The following is a 6,000-nucleotide window of genomic DNA, read 5'->3' on the forward strand; positions in this document are numbered from 1 at the left end:
CTTCACCCCCAGCACAAGGATGGGCCATGTTTACCACATCTCCTTAGAACCATGTATATATCACCCTGCTCACATGGTTTTATTCATGTTTTTGCCAAAGGAAAATGCAGCAGCTGAGTAGGGCACCTGGTAATGGGTCTCCCTGCAGAACAGGGCAGATGGCACCATGCCTTGCATCCACTTTACACAGTGGGAGGAGAGCTCCTTTGCCTATTGGTGACCTCCAGCCTTACTCACAATCTGATATTTTCCAAATGCAAAGTGCCGACTGCAACTTTGAAAGATATTCTCTCTGACATCCAATTTAACAATTAACAATTTTTTTTATTGTTTTTTCCCACCACGGGGCCCAGCTCCTGCTGGGATGTTTCACAGAGAGGGCAGTTTGCCAAGCATTAACTCGTCTGGCCCAGGGGGCATAACTGTACAGCTGATTTCATTTGAGTGAACATCATTCCTTTGGTCTTATTTGCAAACTGTCATATGGTGCTGAGATTTAGTTAACTCTTTGTGTTCAGAATCTCGCAGCTAGCTAGAGAGCAAGAAAATCTAGCATCTCTTCTAAACTCTAATGTAGCAGGTCTAATCCAGGGGATGCCAAAACTTTTCTGCAAAGGGCCAGATAGAGAATATTTTAGACTTGTGGACCTTATGGTTCCTGTTGTAACTATTCAACTTTACCATTGTAGTATAAAAGCTGTCATAGATGACACGTAGATGAATGGGTGTGGCTGTGTTCTAATAAAACTTTATTTACAAAAAAGTTGGGAGGCTGCGTGTGGTACATGGGCCTTAGTTTGCTGAGCCTGGTCTAACTAGCGGTTAAGAGCTCCTTCTCCGGAATCAGGCCAACCTGGACACAACCTGTCTAAGGTGGGCTGGAGTGGTGATGGCTAGAGTCAGGGAGGCTGTGGCAAATACTGAGAATCCAAAATATTTGTAAAAGCTTCACCAACTAAATCCAAATCCTGGGCCTGTCTGATGAGCCTTGTCAAGTTCTTACCAATAGTCTCTTGAAGGCCATTTCAGGAGAATCTTATTGTACTAAAACCCTGCCTGTTACCACTCATATTACCGAAAGGTAGAAACAAAGCAAGTTCCTCAGAATACTACTGTAAGTAGTGTAAAGTAGACAGCTCGTAGTCAGTATTGAAATGACCATGGTTCTGGACTAAAACACCAGAAAAAGGAACACTGGGCCACCGTGGAATCGCTCTCCTTGGTTGATTAGAACAAATAATGAGACTTTCTCCAGGAGACCAACGGGGAGTCAGGGGAAATTAGAGACATACGAGCAGGTGACTCAGGAGAGAGTGGTGGCAGTGAAGACTCAAAGGGAGTCTCTAAGAGACTAAAAGATATTTATTTACTCATTCACGCATCCATTCATTCACAAATCTTGACTAAATCCCTATAAATGCCAAGCACGGTCTTTACTCTAATGGCACTCACAGTCTAATAAGGGAGTAAAGAAAAATGGTTTGCGTGCTGTTATAGAGGCCGACTTATGAAGATTTGGTCTCGTGGGTGAGGGGTCTGGCAAGAGACACGGTCACCACTTCCACAACATGTCGGGAGCAGCAGATTTGCTCCAGAGAGAGGCTGGCTTGAGAAGCTTGGCCCCCAGCTGCCAGCACGCTCACTCACAGCATCCTCTGTCACTGACCTTGATGGAAACAGCCCTGATGATCCAGTTGCTGCCTGTCCCTCACCCTGCCTCTCAGAGCCGGAAGCACATTTCTGCAACCTCTAAGCCCCCAGAGATTTCCTGAGGGCTCTGTAAGATTTATTTTTCTCCACATGCCACTAGGAAGTTGTCGCTTCTCCAGCCCACAAGGAGCAGCAAGCATAATCGACTGCCTCACACATGTAATTAGAAGAAATAAGAGCAGTGAGAGAAAATTGGTTAAGTAAGCCCAAAATGACTTTTTTTATAATGAAAGAATAAATCTCATGGAAAAGAAGCTAAATTAAGCCAGAGCACAACATCGAATCTTTTTCTTTTCCACACATTATCTTTTCGGAGGGAATCACAAGGTCACCTGGCAAAGACAGGGTTCTGCCTTGCTGAAACCAGAAGGACAGTGATCCCACTGCACGGGGTGAGGGTGGCAGCATCTGAATGGTCTCCCTGTGCACGAATGCATTTCTGCAGACTCCACGCTGCTGGCTTTTCTAGTTCTAGGCCGAGAGATTGCATCCTTATCTCAGCCCAGCCCTCTGACAGGACCTGCACTCCTAGGCCAGGACCCTATCTTCACATCATCCCTCCCCTGAACATATTTTATGTAACTACTTATTGATCAGCTGCTCCGCTCACCTCGATTTCCTCCCTCACATACCTCTCACTCTCCTCCTTCTCCTTTGCTCTGTGGAATGCTTTTCAGTTGTCAGTTCCATTTCTATATTTCTATGGCAACCACAACTCCAGCCTCATTGGCTTTCTCCCCTTGCTTTTCTCCCCACCCCCCTCTCCCTTTTGCAAGTAGGATTCACGGGGAAGCTGCTGACAGTCTGGTCTTCTAGTAATTTCCCTCATAAACAAACAGCTGTGGAGAGAGAGTTGGGAGGCGGGGCTGTGTGCTGGGGCCAGCTCAAGAAAGCTGCCAGGGGACAGAGGAACGTGAGAAAGTGGTAAGCAGGCAAAAAAGAGTCTTAGGGTGCAGCAGTTGACAGCAGTGTGAAGTCAAGTGAGCCTCCGTCCGTGTGGTAGGGGGTGAGTGAGGTGTGGAAGGCTTCCTCCAGACTTGCAGCAATCATGGGCCAAGTGCTAACACAACTGTTGGCCATCACAGTGGCCCCAGGGGAGGCGTGCCTGCCTGGCTGCTGTGACACAGACCAGAGGGAGCTAGGACACAATCTGCAGTCACAGGGGAAATTATCCCAAATATCCTCATTACCAAGGCAAGTGCCTCTGAACCCATCAGCACTTAACTGCCAGAAGTGCCCTCTCCCTGGAAGACAGGGCCATTTCACCAACTCTAATGGCAATTTACATCCATCCCAGTCAGTCTGCTGCTGGTCACAGGTTCCTGTGAGTGCTGGAGGCCACCAGACAGGTGACAGGGACATGCGAGGTATAAGGAAGTAAAGGCCACTAGACAGACCCATTTCTGGGGGTCAAGGCAAGGCAGAAAGCTTACACTGGAGCAGGAAGCATGCCAGAGCTTGGGGAGGAGAGTAAATATTAATAGCTTTATTACATGCCTTTTTTAGAAATAAGAGAAATATGTTTTTGGCTGCTAATGACCTTCAAATTAGCAGCTTTTTCAGAAAGCACTTATGTATTTTTAATTCCAAACATAACTGAGTGTCAGTTGCAGCAGCAATGAAAGCAGCAGGGCAGCTGGGGAGTTTTAAATAAGAGGAAACCCAGATCATTATTTTTGAAACTGTCAACTTTTATGCCTTTTAATGGATTCACTTTCTCTCATCTCTCCCTTCCACTTCTGTGGTCTTTGAAGATTCCCAGGCATTTTCCGCGGGTGAGAGGAGCAGAGAGGCACACGGCTGCCATATGGAAGGACCTGGGGCTTTAGTTCTCACCTTGGTTCTCAGGGTGTCACAGTCACTGGCAGGAAAGCTTTAGCACAAGAGCTTGCAAAGAGGAGAGAAAAAAATTCCAGCTTGGGATGCAGGATGCTGGATCATGGGACTTGGACTTCTTTTTCCACCCTGCTCCTGATTTTAAGTTACAAAAAGAGAAATGAGTGACCTCAGAAGAGCAGGAGAGACAGAGTTTAACGAGGACATAGAGGAAAGACAAAGACAGTGAGAGAGAGGAGACAGAAAGGCAGAGGTAGAGAGAGAAACACAGTGAGGAGCCGAGCAATAGGGAGGAAGCACTTCTCAAAGTGTGGACCCCAGACCAGCAGCAGCAGCAGCAGCAGCAGCAGCACATGGGAACTTGTTAGAAAGGCAAGTTCTCAGGCCTCAGCGCAGAAACACTCCATGAGAAACTCTGAGAGATGGGCCCCAAGATCTGTGTTTTCATGAGCCTTCCCGGTGACTCTGTTGCTCGCTAATGTGTGAGGACCACCGGTCTGGAGCAGAACACCCAGGGCAGAAAAAGGAGGGGAGGAGAGCAATGAAGGGTCAAAAAGGAAGAGGAGGCACACGAGAGAGAAGAGAAATGTGGAAGTGAGTTTGTGGGACCCCAGACCTCTGTCCCTCCACTCAGACATGACATGTTGTTTTCAGGTAGCCGACAGGTGACTGTTCCACTGATCCCACAGACAGCAGAGCCTGGCCTTGCCATTCGAGATCTCTCTTTACCAATGAAGCTGACCTCAACGTTACTAGTAACCCACAGTAACCAGGCTTCTCCTAACCCTTGGGGAGGATGCATGTCATTTCAGTGGTCTGAAAAATGGAAATAGTGTTCCTCCTTTGCTCATATGAGCTCCTGAGAAGCCCTTTTCAGTGTCACTCTATTTTCATTTTGGTTACTAGAAGGATCAGCTTCTGGGCTGAATTTTAGATTAAAATTGAGCTCTTTTCCAAGTTGTCAAGCCAATGGACAATGAACTAGGATATTTCCCATTTGGTCACGGAGCTCATGGTGAGTAGAGCATAATTATTCCTATCTGCAAAGTTAACAAATGCGTGTAGTCTCCGAATCCAGCCAATAGACTTTTTATTAAGTGTCTATTCCATGCAGAGGTGACTCTGCCTGGCTATTTCTCCAGAAGGCCTCTGGTCTCCTAAATAAGAATTGAGAATAAGATGTCCTGCTGGGAGACGCCCAACCCTACTCAGACCTCAGACTGGTGTTTGCCTTCTCCAAAAACTGACTTTCTCAAGAGGCTATTCTGGCACTGTGAAAATATCTTAAGTAAGCTTTCGGGACTATTCAGATTTTAACAATGCTAAATATAACTATTAATTTATCAAATGTTTACTTAGTAGGGACTCTAAGCCACCTGGAAATAGGTGCTATTTCCAAGTGCTTAGGATCCATCAGCAAAACACAGATCTGGGTCTTCAACAGAATCTAGCAAGGGAAGTCTGACAACTAACAATAAACATAAACATGAACAAATTGCCTAATATCTTTGAAGGTGAAAGTGCTGTGGAAAAAAGAAAAGTTGAAAGGAGGAGAAGAGTAGTTTGCAATTTTAATTAAAGTGATCAGGGCAGAAATCATTGATAAAGTGAGATTTGAGCAAATTTTGAAGAGGTCAGGATGGAAGACCTTTGCAGGTAAACGCCACTAGAGTTACAGCCAGGTGTGTTCAAAGAACAGCAAGTAGGTTTTCCACATGCTACCTCATGTCAGCCTCACTATGTCATAATATACAAGGTATTATTATTAATATTTCATCGATGTAAAATTGAGGCTTAGGAAGGCTACATGGTTTGGTTAAGACTGTCCAGATAGTGGGTTGCAGAGCTGAGATTCCAATCCTGAATGAACTGATCTTAAAATATTCATTGTTTTCTAAAGTCTACTTTGCCTTCCACTACATAAAGGTGAATGTGGGGATACTGACCACAAATTGGACACAGAGCCCAGCCATGAAGACAAGGGAGACATCACAGCCAGTTGACACAGACTGCACAACAAGGTCACACCCACCCACTATGGTCTAGCCTCCTGACAGGGCAGATGCATGTCTGTCAACGGGAATGGACTCACACTAGAAAAGATAAAATTCATGGCCAAGAGAAGGTGAAATCCTAGACAGTAACAAAAGAGTCAAAGAGAAGGGAGCCATTCTAAGTGATCTGAACTCTCCTAGCTCAGATCACTGATGTCACAGGACTATACTGGAAGTCGTCTGATGGTAGGGAGTTGAGGCCATCTGTATGACCATTGCTGAGGAAGTCAATAGCCAAAATGTGGTGGATCTACACCGTAGAGTTCTTGTGTTACAAATAATGAACTACTAGGTTTTCACATAGCAGACTGCATGGATTCTAGGATCACAGGACTGTGTGAACAAAGCAAGAACTAGGAGGGGCATAAAATACAACAATATCTATTTTACAAGAACATAT

The sequence above is a fragment of the Pteropus medius genome, unplaced genomic scaffold (genome assembly GCF_902729225.1).
Source record: "Pteropus medius unplaced genomic scaffold, Ma_sr-lr_union100, whole genome shotgun sequence".
NCBI lineage: Eukaryota > Metazoa > Chordata > Mammalia > Chiroptera > Pteropodidae > Pteropus > Pteropus medius.